The following is a 17,577-nucleotide window of genomic DNA, read 5'->3' on the forward strand; positions in this document are numbered from 1 at the left end:
TGAGTAGTTTTCTTTCCAACAGTATCAGGCTAATTTATTGTCTCATACCCAAATTATGGGCAAAGTCAGAACTGGTTTAGAATTAGACGGCTATCCAAACATAAGTTTCCAGTGGAGTTGCCAAAACCAACCCTCTATAAACCTCAACTTTCTAAAGGAATGTTGAGAGTCAGCTTTCCTCATCATCTGCCTACCAGCCCTCTGCCCTTTGGACTCAGCTTTATTTAGAAATGCTGATTTAGAGTGCTTAGAGTAAATACTAACTGAAAAATTATTAATAAGTACTTCTCAGGCTCAAGTGTAATAGGCCTCATAGAAGACACAAAATTGTTTATTCAACAAATTTAAATGTGTCATAAATGAAGTAATTGCTTTTCCTGGGTGCTTTGCCAGATTGGTGGCTTTATCCATGCACTGAAGATTGAGAATCTGAAGGAAAGAGGCCATAGATCAGCATGCATTTTTCTCTCTCAGTGCATCCACAGACAGGGAGGTACTAGCGTCACTAATTTATAGAAGAAAGGAAGGTCATGGATATACTCTTTGAGCTCTGTTCACACCCAGAGGATGAAAAGTAACTGTACACAGTCAGGCATCCTAGACAACTGTATTTCTCCATTTGTGAGATATTATTGTGACAACTCCCCTTACCCTGTGCCATTTTAATTCCCTGACACGCAGAATTATTTATACTCCATTTCAGTATGAATCTGCCCAAATGTTAACCCTTGATTGCAGCTGATTTTCTTCCACCAGTGGGCTGACCATTTGCCTGTTTGCTTTCAGATCTGCTTTAAAACAAACAAACAAAAACTAGTAAGTCTTAGGTTTTACTGTGCCCACAAGTTCTGATTCAGTAGGTCTGAGGCTGCATGCATGACACTGCTCGCAGCTGTCGTCAGTGCTACCGGTCTGTGCAACATGCTTAACCCCTCTGAATAGCCAGTATCCAAACCAGTTCTCAAAGCAGAGCCCCACAACCAGAAGCACTGGCATTACCTGATGGGATCATCTGCATTTCAGATTATCATGCCAGTTCCTTCCAGACCGACTACCTCAGATACAGGGTGAAACCCAATGAACTGGGTTTGGGGCGTGTGTGTGTGTGTGTGTGTGTGTGTGTGTGTGTGTGTTTGAGATAGAGTCTCACTATGTTTCCCAGTAGTGTGTGTGTGCGTGTTGTGTTTGAGACAGAGTCTCGCTATGTTTCCCAGTCGTGTGTGTGTGTGTGTGTTGTGTTTGAGACAGAGTCTCACTATGTTTCCCAGTCTGATCTTGAACTCCTGGGCTCAAGCGATTCTCCCTTTGCAGCCTCCGGAGTAGCTGGGATTACAGGCACTTGTCACCATGCCCAACTTATAAATCTGCTATTTTTCTCCCCTTGCTCTGCTCTGATCCTTTCAAAGTATATTAATTTTTCCTTATTGGTAAAACTGGTTTCAGCTACTTGTCTTTTTATTAAAGTAGGAATATGTAGTTATTCTTAACATTGGTGCCTTTTTCTTTTTTCTTTTTGAGACAGAGTCTCGTTCTGTTGCCCCGGCTGGAGTGCAGTGGCACAATCTTGGCTCACTGCAGCTTCCGCCTCCCAGGTTGAAGTGATTCTCCTGCCTCAGTCTCCTGAGTAGCTGGGATTATAGGCATGTGCCACCACACCCAGCTAATTTTTGTATTTTTAATAGAGACGGGGTTTCACCGTGTTGGTTAGGCGGGTCTCAAACTCCTGACCAACAAACATGATCCACCTGCCTCAGCCTCCCAAAATGCTGGGATTATAGGCGTGAGCCACCATACCCGGCCAAATATTGGTGCCTTTTTCAAATGAGCATAGCAGAATGTCTATCCTCACAAAATGCGTTATAGTCATATTTTGAGGATATTTGAGCTTTATTTCTATTCACCTTTACAATGGGCTTCTATCCTTCATGCACATAAGTATGAGTTTTTGAGGAGTTTCCAACACTTATCAGCAAGACCTCACTTATCCAACAAGAATCCTCAAGGATAAGGAGTTGAACCCTGAGCAGTCAAGAAAAATGTACAAGGGCTGTGTTAAGAGCTCAAGGACTCACCCATGAAGGCCCCCTTAGGCCTGAACTCAGACCCTGCTCTTCCTTTCTGTGAATGCAGATATCTGATTTCACAGTGGATAAAGGAATAAATGGGAATACCAACATCCACTGACACACAGTAATAATACTGATGGTTGATGGTGAGAAAGTAAATGGAAGCAAAAATTGAAATTGAAATATAATTATCTCATGGTTAAATAAATTAGGGCTCTTGGTATAAGATCAAACAAAACTGCTCATAAAGATGAACCGTAATTCAGCCTCAGAATAGAGACAAAGAGAATGTCAGTAGTATATATGTTCATGTCTCCGTATGCCAGGAATCATTTTGGGCATTAAATATACATTATTTCAAGGTTGAAATATTGATAAAACGGTTAGGTATATAGTATGCTAACAATTTTACAGCTAAGGAAAACCAGGCCCATAATCCAAATACCTTCACTCGTGTTACATGTCTGTTACAAGAGTAAGTGCAGAGATGTGAAAACTTAGCCAGCCTCACTCAAAATCCCTTGGTCCAGCCATGGTTCCAGGCTGTGAAGTTGTTGATAGTCACAAACATTTTTTTTTTTTAAAGAAACAGTTTTTCTAAATACACCCATTTTAAGAAAGTGTTTAAGTATCTAATATACTGTAGAAAAAAATCCACTTACCACAAAGAAAAAAAAATGTTTTGGCACATGACTGTGAAAAGCTTTATAAATCCAGGAAGGAAAAAAAAGCTAACGTGAAACAGCTCAGATGCAGGCAGATCTACTAAACCTGACTGCACTCCGTGTGGTTACACAATATCTGTTTGTTCTCGGTGACCATTTATAAACGAAGTGGATAAACCCTGGCTTTTCTCTCTCTCTCTCTCTCTAGAAATATCCACATTGTCTAGGACAACCAGACTCAGATCAGCTTCAGACATATAAATACCAATCACTTCCTCTGCTGGTGAATGGAATTTAATCACTAGCAAGCTAAACCAAAGTCACACAAAGGGTAACATTTGATGCGCTTAACAAGAAACCTTTATGCAACTGTTCCCATCAGTCAGACTTGGAATAATACGGTGCTATTTTTACTTCATCTGGGCTTTCCGCAGAAAACTTTAAAAGTCTTATGATGAGGGCCGATTGTAAATAGATGGTTGCCCACCCCACGTCAGGACTCATTGCTGTGTCCATGAGACCTAAGAAAACATCAATACCACTGTTCCAAACAACTCTAAATTTATTTCCTTTTCTATGAAGTAACAGTTGAGAGTGTGACAGCTTACTGACCTGCTTTTCTTCTTCTCTTTATCCTCTGCTATCAAATGAGAGCCTCCAGCTTCATCACCAAGTATGGTGTTTATTTATTAATTCAACATTTGTTGAACGTTTATTTCACATCCATTGTAGTGCTTGGCTGTGGGGATAATAGGAACGAGATACAGACACACCTTTAAGAAGCTTACAAAAGAGAGGGAGAGAGTAAGTTACACAAAATTCTAAGAATTATCTCATTCCTCCTGATGCCTCAGTGATCAATCACTGAGTATCTTAATGTCCATATAGTATCACTTTAATCTACTTATTAATTCTTATACCTTCCAGTCTGGGATATGATCAATTCTTGACTGGCCTATGGCCATCATTCTTAACATTTTTTTGAGGGGGGGGATCTTGGTTTTATTATAATTTTATTTGAATTATAAAATACACAATAAAAGGGCAAAAATCACAATTGTGCAACTCAGTGACTCAAAGTAATGTAAATTCCCATGTATCCTACTTCTCCCTGGACCAAGAAATGGAACATCATCAGTACCCAAAAGCCATCTCCAAGGTATTCCCATTCTCCTCCTCAAAGACAACCAGATTCTGAATTCAAACACTGAAGGCCTGAGTTGAAAATTTATATAAATGAAATCACACAATGCTCTTGGACATGTAGCTCCTTTGTTCAACATCTTGCTTGCCCTAGTCCTCAATGTTGTGTGTAGCAATAATTTGTTTATTCTTATTGCTACAAAGTATTCCATTATATGAATATGACATATTTATTTATTTATTTATTTATTTATTTATTTTATTTTACTTTATTTTTGAGACAGAGTTTTGCTCTTGTTACCCAGGCTGGAGTGCAATGGCGGGATCTCGGCTCACTGCAACCTCTGCCTCCTGGGTTCAAGGAATTCTCCTGCCTCAGCCTCCTGAGTAGCTGGGACTACAGGCGTGCACCCCCATGCCCAGCTAACTTTTTTGTATTTTTAGTAGAGACGGGGTTTTGCCATGTTGACCAGTATGGTCTTGATTTCTTGACCTTGTAATCCACCCGCCTCGGCCTCCCAAAGTGCTGGGATTAGGCGTGAGCCACCGCGTTTGGCCAATTATTTATTTAATCTACTTTTGATGAACATTTGGTTTGGTTTTAGGTTGGAGGTACTACAAACAGTGTTTCTATCAATTTCTAATTTTTCAAATATCGAATGCTGCACATCTGTTTTGGCACAAATATTCATGCATTTATGTTGAGTAATGTACTTAGGAGTGGGATTAAAGAGTTACCTGGTTGCATGCATGTCAGCTTTAGTAGTACAGACAGTCAGTGTCGAGTATTTATATGCCTACTAGCATCTCAGGAGAGAGTTTAACAGCCATCCTTGCTCCACAAGAAGATGTTTTTACTCATTTTACAAAATGCAAATAAGACCATGTGATGCCTCTGTTTAATACCTTTTAATAGCTGCACACTGCCCTTGGGAAAATACTCAAAATTCACAGATTCCTGCAGGATCTGGTGTCACATACTTTTCCAGACAAATTTTGCACATCTCTGCCCCTGACTTTCTTCACTCCGACTATACTGAACCCCATGCATACTGCATTTTCACCCACTGAGACTTAACTCCTCTGAAAGATTTTCCCAGACCCACCTATTATATATGGCTGCCTCCTTCTCTCCTGACATCACTTATCACATAGCCCTAATATGTGTGTATATATATATGTATATAATGTGTGTATATCTATAACGTGTGTGTGTGCGTGTGTGTGTATAATTGTTTTTTTTTTTTTTTTTTTTTGAGATGGAGTCTTGCTGTCGCCTAGGCTGGAGTGCAGTTGTGCAATCTCAGTCACCGCAACCTCTGCTTCCGGGGTTCAAGCGATTCTCCTGTCTCAGCCTCCCACGTGGCTGGAATTACGGGTGCCACTCCAGGCTACTTTTTGTATTTTTGGTAGGGATAGGTTTTCACCATGTTGGTCAGGCTAATTTCAAACTCCTGATCTGCGTGCTTCGGCCTCCCAAAGTGCTGGGATTACAGACATGAGCCACCATCCATGCCTGACCATAGATTTCATTCATTACACAGGTCAGAGCTTGAAACAGCAACACTTTCTCATGTGTTTGTCTTCCCCACTAGAATTTAAGTTCCAAAAGAACTTGTACTCTCTGCCTTCGTCACCAGAATTTCAGTTCAAACAATTTAAAATTTCCCAACTTGTTCTCTTCTGAGCTTCCTTGATCTCCAACAGCATTCAGTATCAAGTGAGCACTCAATTAATGTTTGTTGAATAGATAAATGCATGTATGAAGGAGAGTTAGCATATCTGCTTTTTCTTTCCCCCCTTCTCAAATTGATTGTCTGCTTTTTCAATAACTGGATAACTTGTACTCATCCTTGAGGTGTCAGCTTAAACACCATTTCCACAGGGACACCTTTTTGTTTTGAGTGTCAAATCTAAATTTTGCACCTTTGTGTAGGATATTATAACTTTTCTTGAGCTTTACCTTCCTGGCATTTACTCTTTAAAAATCAGTTAATGATTTGTATTTTTTTTTTTTTGGTTTATGGTTTATAGTTCATATTGACCCTTAACCTATATGTTCTAGAAGCATCTGGATGTCTGTTTTGTTCACCGCTATTTCCCGTGTGCCTAGCACGATACTGCAGGTACCTAATGGACTTCTTAATACACAAAGGCAGAAACTCAAATACTGAATAGCAGATCAAAAATATATTGCTCAAGGCCTTTCACAGGGCAAAGATTATCTTGTGTTGTGCATGCCTAAAGAAGACATATTCAGGGTCAATAGGTGAGAATTGGGGACATATTCACAAAGGCTATAGTAAATATTCTAAGTTTTATATATTATAAGAGAATTTGATGCCCACCCAGATACATTAGGATAGAAAACAGCTCTTATAAAGCAGTGGTACATAAAAGTACACAATATGTTTGGGTAAGAGAGAAAAGGCAAATCTAAGTAATCACTTAAGATTTTTGTTTTGTTTTCTCATTTCTTTTTGTTTATTTTTATTTTTATTTTTTATTATTAAGGATACATAGTAGTTGTACATATTTCTGGAGCAGCTGTGATAGTTCAATAGAAGCATACGAATTGTAATGATCAAATCAGGGTATTTGGGATACCCATCACCTCAAAAATTTATCATTTCTTTGTGATAGGAACACTTCAATTACACTGTTTCAATTGTTTTAAAATATACAACAAATTATTCTTAACTAATCATCCTATTCTGCCATCAAACACTATCTCTTATTTATTCCGTCAAACTATTTTTGTACTCATTAATCAATTCTTTCAGGTAATATTCTTTTCTTTCTATGCCTGGCTTATTTCACTTAACATAATGTCTTCTAGTTCATCTATGTGGTTGCAAATGATAGAATTTAATTCTTTTGTGGCTTAATAATGTTTTACTGTTTATATATGACACATTTGTTTTATCCATTAGTCTGCTAATGGACTAAGGTTGATTCTATATCTTTGGTTATTATAAATGGTGCTGCAACAAACATGGTAGTGCAGATATCTCTTCAATATACTGATTTCCTTTCTTTTGGAGATATGACCAGCTGTGGGATTGCTGAATCACGTAGTAGTTCTATTTTTAGTTTTTTGAAGAGCCTTCATGAATGGGTTTTCCCTTTCTCCACATCCTCACCGGTATCTATTATCGTCTACCTTTTCAATGAAAGTCATTATAACTCAGCTGGAATGGTAGCCCACTGTTATTTGATTTACGTTTTCCTGATGATTACTAATGTTGGTCATTTTTTCATGTATTTACTGGCCATTTGTGTGTCCTTTTTTTTTGAGAAATGTCTCTTCAGATTTTTTGCCCATTTTTAATCTAATTATTTTTTCCTATTGCAGTGTCTTAGCTCCTTATAAATTCTGGTTATTAATCCCTTGCCAGATGGGTAGTTTGCAAATATTTTCTCCCATTTTGTGGGTTACTTCTTCACTTTGTTGATTGTTTCCTCTGCTATGCTGAAGCTTTTTAGCTTGATGTGATTCTATGTGTCCATTTTTACTTTGGTTGCCTATGCTTTTGAAGTCTTACTTAAGAAATCTTTGCCCAGACAAACAACCTGAAGTGTTTCTCCTGTTTTCTTCTAGAAATTTTATAGTTTCATATCTTAGATTTGCGTCATGTCTTTAATCTATTTCAGTTTGATTTCTTATATGGTGAGAGATAGAAACATAGTTTCATTTTTTGCATATGGATATCCAGCTTTCTTAGCAACATTTTTTGAAGAGACTGTCCTTTCCTCAGTGTAGGTTCTTGGCACCTTTGTTGAAAACGAATTCACTGCAAATAACCTGGATTTATTTCAGGGTGTTCTATTCTCTTCCATTAGCCTATATGTATGGTTATTACGCCAGTATCATGTTGTCTTGTTAACTATAGCTTTGTACTGTAATTTGAAATCAGGTAATGTGATATCTTCAGCTTTGTCCTTTTCGCTCAGAATTGCTTGAGCTTTTCTGGGTCCTCTGTGATTCAAATATCTGTGTTATTTTGATAGATATTGTATTGATTCTGTAGTTCTTTTGGGGAGGGTAATATTGACATTTTAACAATACTAATTCTTCTTATCCATAAATATGGGACATTTTTCAATTTCTTGTGCCCCCTCCAATTTCTTTCATTAACATTTGCAGTTTTAAATGTAGAGATATTTAACATCTTTGGGTAAATTTAATTCTAGGAATTTTATTTTGTTTGCAGAGATTGTAGATGTTATTGCCTTCCTAGTTTCTTTTTCAGATTGTTTGCTCTTGGCGTATAAAAATGCTACTGATTTTTGTACTTCAATTTTATATCCACAATTTTACTGAATTTGTTTATGAGTTCTAATAGTTTTTTGGTAGACCCTTTAGGTTTTTCTAAATATAACATCATACTATCTGCCACCAAGGAATTTCACTTTCTTTTCCAATTTGGATGCCCTTCATGTCTCTCTCTGTCTCTCTCTATCTCTGTGTGTGTATGTGTGTGTGCCTGCATGTGTATAATTGCTCTGTCTAGGCTAGGACTTCCAGAACTTTTTTTTTCTTACAGTAAAAAAACATTTTCCATAAAGACATCCTTTTGTCCTTATCCCATCCAGCAGCACCAACTAACAATATTAAATAATTTTCAAAAATCCGTGTTGAACTGTGTGTACCCCCAAAACACCAATTCACAAAAGATAAGACATATTCCAAAATGGATAATTAAGATTGTGGAAAATGACCTAGGAATTTTTTTTTAATAAAAGGATTTTGGGAAAAGACACATTTACACAAACACACACACAGAGAAGCACACACACAGGTTTTTTTTCCACACCTCAAGCTACTTTATATGAAAGAATAAATAGTATTAACTGTCATTTACTAATTGCTTACATATGCATTGTTCTAAGACTATCTCTATTTATTTACCTATATAGCTACCGTGTGGGGACATAAATTTGGCCTAAGCAGACTTATTAATCCAATTAATTAATTGAGATAAATTTGACTCAATTAACTTCAATTTGGCCTGGATTTATTTTTTTTCTTTTCTTCTTGATCACCATCATCATCACTATTATACTGTCACTAACTTTTATTGAACATTTATTATATGTTAAAGTACTCTGTTGGTACCCAGAGAGAGAAATCAAGTCCAGAGGGTGCCATAACATGACCCTATTAGATCATCAGGGCAATGATGATGATGATGATGATGACGATAATGATGATGTGGGGCTTCAAGAAAAAATTACAAAAGTAGACGAGAGGTCTTCCCTACCAGACAGAGCAAGTGATTATGGCTGCAAAGAGAGAGAAGCTCTTCTTCAAGAAATCACTTAAACATTGGCATTGCATCTCAAGTAAGCTGAGCCAATCAGACTGTCTTTCTGTGTAATTTGGAATTATGACTGGGAGCCTATAAATTAGTTTGGTTTTACTTACGTGATTGAGGAAATTTAACCTAGAAAATATGTGCCATGAACATGAAGAACCAAGAAAAGCAGTTTATATAAGGGGAACATAGCACAGATTCAGAGATAAGCATAGAAGAGAAGTATGAAGATACAGGATTGTCTGGGCTTTCTGTGGCTTTTCTAATTCCTGTTCTGCAGAGGTCCTAGGTATCTTCCAAAGATATTCCAATAGCCAACCAATAACTGGTATTACATATAGTTTCCTATATATTATGCCATCTTTATAAGGGAATTGTCTTTTAATATACCTGTGAAATTTCTTTATAATTCCCATAGATAATAGTAGAAAACCTGTAAGAAATGTTTGTTAAATGAATGCACAAGAGAGAGAATCAGAAAGGGGGAAAGAGAGAGAAGGAAAGAAGGGGGAAAAGAATTGAGAAGAGTGCTACTAACTAGCCCAAGACTATGGAATAAGAAAGGGTTTTGAGACTCAAAATGACCCTGTACTCAACCATCCATTCTGATGAGCCAGCGTCGAATAATCAAAGCTGACTCTCCAGATTCCACACAGGAGGTAGAAACTTAATCTTAATCCCCTGTATATTCGTAAAAGGGGTGAGAGTAAGTTGAAAGTATTGAATATCTTCCTCCCCTTGCCAGCGTCGTCCCAAGGACCAAGTGTTTCTGAGCCAGCAAGGAGAGCTGGAGTACAGCCCACAGCAAAGAGCTGTGGGAGCCAGAGAAAGGCAAACCAAGGTAGATGTGTATTTCCAGCTGGGTTAAAGAACTCTTTATTCCAAAATTAGAACCAGAACTTTACCAGTTTAATAGACTTTTTTTCCTCTGTCTCTTTCTCTTCTACTTTTCTCCAACAAAGATCAAGAGTCAAAGAAACATCAAACAAGCTTACTGCAGAGAACCCAAATAAATAAACTCTTCTTCTTTCGAGAACAGCATCTTTTGTTGTCTGTCAGAAAATAGCTCTCAAGACAGGGTGTACAAATTGGCCTTTGGAAGCTCTGTGCTCTCTCTGGAGCTCACCTTTATTTCTGAATGTTTAGTCTAGCATTTGTGACAAGCTGTGTCTTGCAAAAGGAATCTAGATTTACTTCTGCCCTGAAAATGGGAAATAGAAACTGTTGATATCATAAACTCTTTGCAAGACAGGCCTAAAAATGCATAATCCTTTTTTTATGCTTAGCACAAGCTGAAAAATATCATTTTAAAGAATCTACAAAAAGAGTTTCAAAATCCAACGGTATTCTATAGAATTAATGTCCAATGTGTAAAAATGATCTTACAATCCACCTCTTAATATACTGTTTTGATAAAATTTAGCAAAGCTACTCTCTGTTCTTCCCTTCTTGTCTTCCCTTCTTGTCTTGACAAAGACACACACACACACACACACACACACACACACACACTCACACACAGGAATTCAGGCCCACTGATAACCAAACTGAAGAAAACTGGGTGCTTGTAGTTTGCATAAAATTGGTGTTTCATATCAGTGTCCCTCATTTCATCTAAACAAGCTGAAAGGATGCAAACCTATTAAACGTGTATGTAACCAAAAATTCTAATGAGATATAACACAAAAGATGGCTGAAAACATTGACTTTTGAATAACACAAAAGATGGCTGAAAACATTGACTTTTGAATAACACAAAAGATGACTGAAAACATTGACTCGGAAGCCAGACCTCCTGTATTCAATTTGAGTGATTCTTTGTCTCTGCCACTAATAGGGTTTGAAATGTCAGACGGGACACTTCACTGTACTCTAGTTTTCTGATCTGTTTCATTTGTTAATATATACCACTACTTAGAATAGTTCCTGACACTGTTGGTCTTTTAAGTATGTTGAGTAATTTGATATTATAAATATTAGTTATTATTATTGACTAAGATGAAAGAAATAAACTACATCTACACCTTTCAACCTTCTCATGCTTGTCTTTTGGTAACTCAAATCACAACTTTCAGGATTTGAAAAAAAAATTTTTTAAGTTCTGTTTCTTGTAATATTGTAGTAACTGTTATTGGAGACACATACCATACAATGAAACCACTGTATGGTTTTAAGCTAGAAAGTTTAAAAAGAAAAAATAAAAACTACTTTTTCAGGTCACATGGGAGCCTAGTGTGGTGGACACTTTGGGAGGGCATGAGACAGAGGCCAATTTAAATGCCTTGTCATGGTCCAGGCTAAGATGACAAGCCTAAATCAGTGTTTCTCAAAGTGAGGGTTCCATACCACTGGTGAGGCATGGAATGAGTTATAGGGTGCAAAGTAAGTTAAAATTAGCACCATTCACATGATGAGGTTCTTTTATCAGTGCTATTTCTGTCTTGGTTACATGGAAGAGAGGGTCACAGTTTGATCATGGCTGTTAACACCTCTCTAAAATTTGCTAATCCCATTCTCAGCAGTTAGAGGTGACCTCCAGATAATGGCTTTCAGGTAGCATTAAACAACTCCTTTTGTTTTTTATTGTAATTGCTTTAAGGTTATCTTCTATTTCTGTCCTGATTTAGTTTTTTATTCCTCATTATTTCTTTCAAAATAAATGCATTTACTTTTGTGATTTTAGATAAATATGTTAGCTGAATAATTTAGATGTAACATGGGAACAGACTATAAAAAAATACTGTAGTCAGTATCCTAAACCAGCTGTGCGCTGGACAGCAGAGATTAGAAATAGATTAGAGAAATGTTTAGATAGTAGAATAAGCAGACATTGGTGACTTGTTTTGAAAGGAAATAGTTACAGATGGTCAAGTAGGCAAATGATTATAAGCCTCAACTAAACCAATAGGTGATGCAGGTATCTGAAAAGTTATCTACCTGATTAACTCTGGCATTGCCTGCAGGTGGGAAGTCCATTAGAGAAATAAATAATGAAGCTCAACTACATTCCTTATTCTGTTTCTTGCCAAATGTGATCTCTGCACAATTCTATGTTTTCTTGGCAGTTTTTTGGAGAGTTCCCCAAATCAATGCTCTTCTAAAGGGTTTGAATAGTCATCATTAATGGTCCTTATTTAAATCCATGTTGTTTGTCAGATTATTATTTTATTTTACTTTAAGTTCTAAGACATATGTGCAGAACATGCAAGTTTGTTACATAGGTATACATGTGTCATGGTAGTTTGCTGCACCCATCAACCCATCATGTACATTAGATATTTCTCCTAATGCTCTCCCTCCCCTTGTCTCGCACCCACCCACAGGCCCCAGTAGGTGATGTTCCCCTCCCTGTGCCCATGTGTTCTCATTGATCAACTCTCACTTATGAGTGAGAATATGTGGTGTTTGGTTTTCTGTTCCTGTGTCAGTTTTTTGAGAATGATGATTTCCAGCTTCATGCATGTCCCTGCAAAGGACATGAACTCATCTTTTTTATGGCTGCATAGTATTCCATAATGCATATGTGCCACATTTTCTTTATCCAGTCTATCATTGATGGGCATTTGGGTTGGTTCCAAGTCTTTGCTATTGGGAATAGTGCTGCAATAAACATAGATGTGCATTTGTCTTTAGAGTAGAATGATTTATAATCTTTTGGGTATATACCCAGTAATGGCATTTCTGGGTCAAATGGTATTTCTGATTCTAGATTATTGAGGAATTGCCACACTATCTTCCACAATGGTTGAATTAACTTACACTCCCACCAACAGTGTAAAAGTGTTCCTATTTCTCCACATCCTCTCCAGCATCTGTCGTTTCCTGACTTTTTAATGATCGCCATTCTAATTGGCATGAGATAGTATCTCATTGTGGTTTTGATTTGCATTTCTCTAATGACCAGTGATGATGAGCTTTTTTCTTTTTTTCATATGTTTGTTGGCCCCATAAATGTCTTCTTTTGAGAAGTGTCTGTTCATATCCTTTGCCCACTTTTTGATGGCATTGTTTGTTTTCTTCTTATAAATTTGTTTATGTTCTAAGGAGATTCTGGATATTAGCCCTTTGTCAGATGAACGGATTGCAAGAATTTTCTTCCCTTCTGTAGGTTGCCTGTTCACTCTGCTGATAGTTTCTTTTACTATGCAGAAGCTCTTAAGTTTAATTACGTCCCGTATGTCTATTTTGGCTTCTGTTGCCATTGCTTTTGGTGTTATAGTCATGAAGTCTTTGCCCATGCCTATGTGCTGAATGGTATTGCCTAGATTTTCTTTTAGGGTTTTTATGGTTTTAGGTCTTACATTTACATCTTTAATCCATATTGAGTTAATTTTTGTATAAGGTGTAAGGAAGGGGTCCAGTTTCAGTTTTCTGCACATGGCTAGCCAGTTTTTCCAACACCATTTATTAAATAGGAAATCCTTTCCGTGTTGCTTGTTTTTGTCAGGTTTGTCAAATCTCAGATGGTCATAGATGGGTGGCATTATTTCTGAGGCCTCTGTTCTGTTCCATTGGTCTATATGTTGGTTTTGGATTGTATATTTAGAAAACCCCATCCTCTCAGCCCAGAATCTCCTTAAGTTGATAAGCAACTCCAGCAAAATCTAAGGATACAAAATCAATGTGCAAAAATCATAAGCATACCTATACACCAATAATAGACAAACAGAGCTAAATCATGAGTGATCTTTCATTTACAATTTATACAAAGAGGATAAAAAACCAAATCAGAAAAGAAAAAGTTTAAATTTCATCTGAAACCAAAAATGAGCCCATAGAGGCAAGACAGTCCTAAGCAAAAGAACAAAGCTGGAGGCATCATGCTACCTGACTTCAAAGTATACTACAAGGCTACAATAGCCAAAACAGCATGGTATTGTCAGATTATTTAACTAGGGTATTGTAAAATTATAGAAGGCCACTAATGAACTTAAAAAAAAATTGAAGGCACCTGATACTTAATCACCCAAAAGTACAACTTTTGGTCCAACAAAACTTTATCATTATACCTTGCGGAGAATTTCTGTTATTTTTCCTGTCTATTCATTGCTGGAGTAGGCTGGTTTATTTTTGGCAATTATCAGACTTGATGAGCAATGTCATTTATGAACAGTGGTGACTTAGAACTAAGAGGGATATATAAAACAAAACACAATCCCTGTGGGTATTAATTTTCACAGGAAAATAGTATTTGTCATTTGTTTCATATCCATGACAGAGTAGTTGGGACTATCTAACAAAATTACATGGAAAAAATATTCCCCAGTAATTTTGGTGAAAAGAAACCAAACGGATTTTCTGTCACTTGGTGTTTAATCTGTAAGATTTCAGGGTCATAAGAAATCATACTAATTTATAGTGAAGCCCACAATTGCCAATTTAAATGTCTTCTTCTTGAAAAGCCTTTTTTTTTTTTTGATCCTCAAGATGGTGACTCAAACCTTCCTTTTCACTCATAGTCATCTGCATATGTCTGTAGAGTGAAGCTCAGTTCGGGCACTATTCACACATGGGGCTGGATAACTATCTGTTGTGGAGGGCTGTCCTGTAAACTGTAGGGCCTTTAGCAGCACTGCTGTCTTTAACCTATTCAGTGCTGGTAACACGCCTCAGGTCTGACATTAAAACTTGTCTCTAGACATTACTAAATGTACCCAGGTATTGCCAAATAGTCCCTGGTTGAGATCCACTGCTATTAAGTTATGCGACACTTCCCTCACTGCAGTGAAGTTTGCTTTTATGTCTGTGTATTTTACTAGATTGAAATAAAGTATATGCTACTGAGCCCTATGCATAGTGGTTCCTTTTTTTTTTCTGGATTTTTCTAGATGACACATACTCTACAGATAAGCACTGTGTCTTATTCATCTCCTCCCTACATTTCAATAATTCAGAGAAGAGTTGGCATATATAAGTCCTAAAATTTATTTTTCATGGATCAAATGATAAATGGTCCTTTTAAAGGAAGCATCTAAGTAATGTTCAAGTCTGCATTTCCTGTATCAAATGCAAGGTAGGAAATGTAGGAGATTCTCAATGAAGGTGTGTGGAAGATGAATCAGTGAATGAATGGATAGAAGGAAGAATTGAGAAAGGCAGCTTCACTTTCACACGGCTAAACATCTTCACGTGGGTGCATCCCTGATCTTCCCCTGGAGTTACTATGACTACAAATATCTCAGCTGCCAACTTGATGCCTGAAACGCTAAACAAGATTCCAGGTGAGGAAGTGTCCTTGGCAGAGACCCAGCAGACGAGCAGCAGTTCACAGGAGGAAATCTGCACAGAGCTAAGCAAAAATCAGATTCATCCTAGCTGAACTAATCCGTGACTAGAAAAAAAAAAAATCATTACAAGTCACCATGGTTTGGCAGGGCAGGGATAGGACTGACTAAAATCAGTCAATTTAATGCCAGAAAGTTTCATGGAGGAAGTTATCAGAGCCAGAACAGGTATTCGCAGAGCCATTGGTTCTAGAAAGCCCTAGAACAGTACGCTCTGTTGGATCCGAGGCAGAACATTTTAGCTCTAAAGCATATGTTGAGAGACATGAATATCTGTGACACCACAGAGGTTTTCGTTTTTATTCCTCTCTTGTAGGGAAATTTGACACTTCTGAAATGGAGTGGGATTCGGCAGGGAGTTTTATAAACTTCAGGAGCTTTGATGGTCTGCATTGAAGAGAAGGAAGTCAGAATCTCCCGAAGAGGATCTTCTACCACCATCTACTCATCCTTAAGTTGATTTGGGACTGAGAGAGTTTCTTTCACATCTCTGATCAAAAAAGTTTTAATGTTGAGACTTCCTTCTTCTCTACTAAGATAAATCATACTCGAAATTTAAAATATCTCTTAAACCAAATACTCTAAGACTCATCTCCTATACTCACAGCGCCTCTATCATCTACCAAATTTCTTTCTTTTAATGATTTTATTTGTCGTTATACCTGTTGCTTTCATTAGATTTAAATTTCTGAAGACAGAAATAGAGTCATCATTACCATTATCATCACCATCATCATCAAATAGGAGGAGAAGGAGAACAACTAAACTACATGATTTGGTAAGCATTATTATAACCCAGACAATGTGCTTAGTATTTTTTAAAAATCACATTTAATTATCAGCACAAAAGTATGAATTAGATCCAAGTATGTATCCTTTTTTATTTGTCATCTCCTGTGGGCTCTGGCATGGTGATGATCACTCTATACTCTTGTATTGAACTTTTATAAAAGAAAATGGAAGAAAAGAGGTCGAGAACAGGCTAAGGATCATAGATTGGGGCCCAGTGTTTTCTAATCGACACTGCACCTGAATTTGAACTTCAGTTTTTTTAACCTATTTGAGAAATTACTTAATTATCTGAGTCTCTATTTTCTATATGAAAGATTATTGATCATAACATCTATCAAACAGAATGACTGAGAGAATGAGGTATGTAGTAAGCATTTAGTTTTCTTTATAATTAATAGGTACTTTTTTTTTCCAAGACAGAGGCTCACTCTGTAACCCAGGCCGGAGTGCAGTGGCTCAATCTCAGCTGACTGCAACCACTGCCTCTCAGGTTTAAGAGATGATTCTGCCTCAGCCTCCACGAGCAGCTGGGACTACAAGCACATGCCAATATGCCCACTAATTTATGTTACACACATTGTTCAATAGTAAATACCATAAAGAAAAATAAATAAAGATAGAAGGTGTCCAGATCAGAACCTGGTAATAACCTCCCTGACCATAATCTCAGACTCTATTGGTTATGAAGCTCAATTTATTGCCTCTACTTGAAAAACAACAACAACAATGACAAAAAAATCTTAAATTAGTTTTTAAGTCTGATGATTCCAAACTATTCTTAAGTTCTCCTTCCCATTTTCCCAAATCCATAACTTGCACATCATATTCAACTTACTTGGAAGGATAGCATGACGCTAATTAGCTAACACTCAGGGAGTTTATTAGATATCCACACCTTGAAGGTCTTGCCATCTCAGGACAATTCAGAGCAGCAACTCATACTTCTCTATGTGGCCAAGATGAAGAATCTCATGATTACTTTGAATAGTCATGAGGAATATTTATTTTAAAATGCCGTATGATATCTTCTTTACTAAACCTCTGAGAATAAAATTTTAAGCAGACTTATTTTGATGATTTAGATAATTACAATTCTATTTCCTTAATACTTTAAAGTCTGAGATACTTTTGATGAGTTTTAATAGCTCCAAGTCCTAGATACATATTAATCTTGCCAAGCAAGTGTTAGATGATATTGTTACCATCAATAAAACACCATCACATATTTTTTGTTTTCCAGCTTTCTGAAGTTCTATGAGGAATTGTTATCTTTTCTATGAATTATTTTCCAAAAGAGTTTGAGAACATT

This window comes from Cebus imitator, unplaced genomic scaffold (genome assembly GCF_001604975.1).
Source record: "Cebus imitator isolate Cc_AM_T3 unplaced genomic scaffold, Cebus_imitator-1.0 Scaffold151, whole genome shotgun sequence".
Lineage (NCBI taxonomy): Eukaryota > Metazoa > Chordata > Mammalia > Primates > Cebidae > Cebus > Cebus imitator.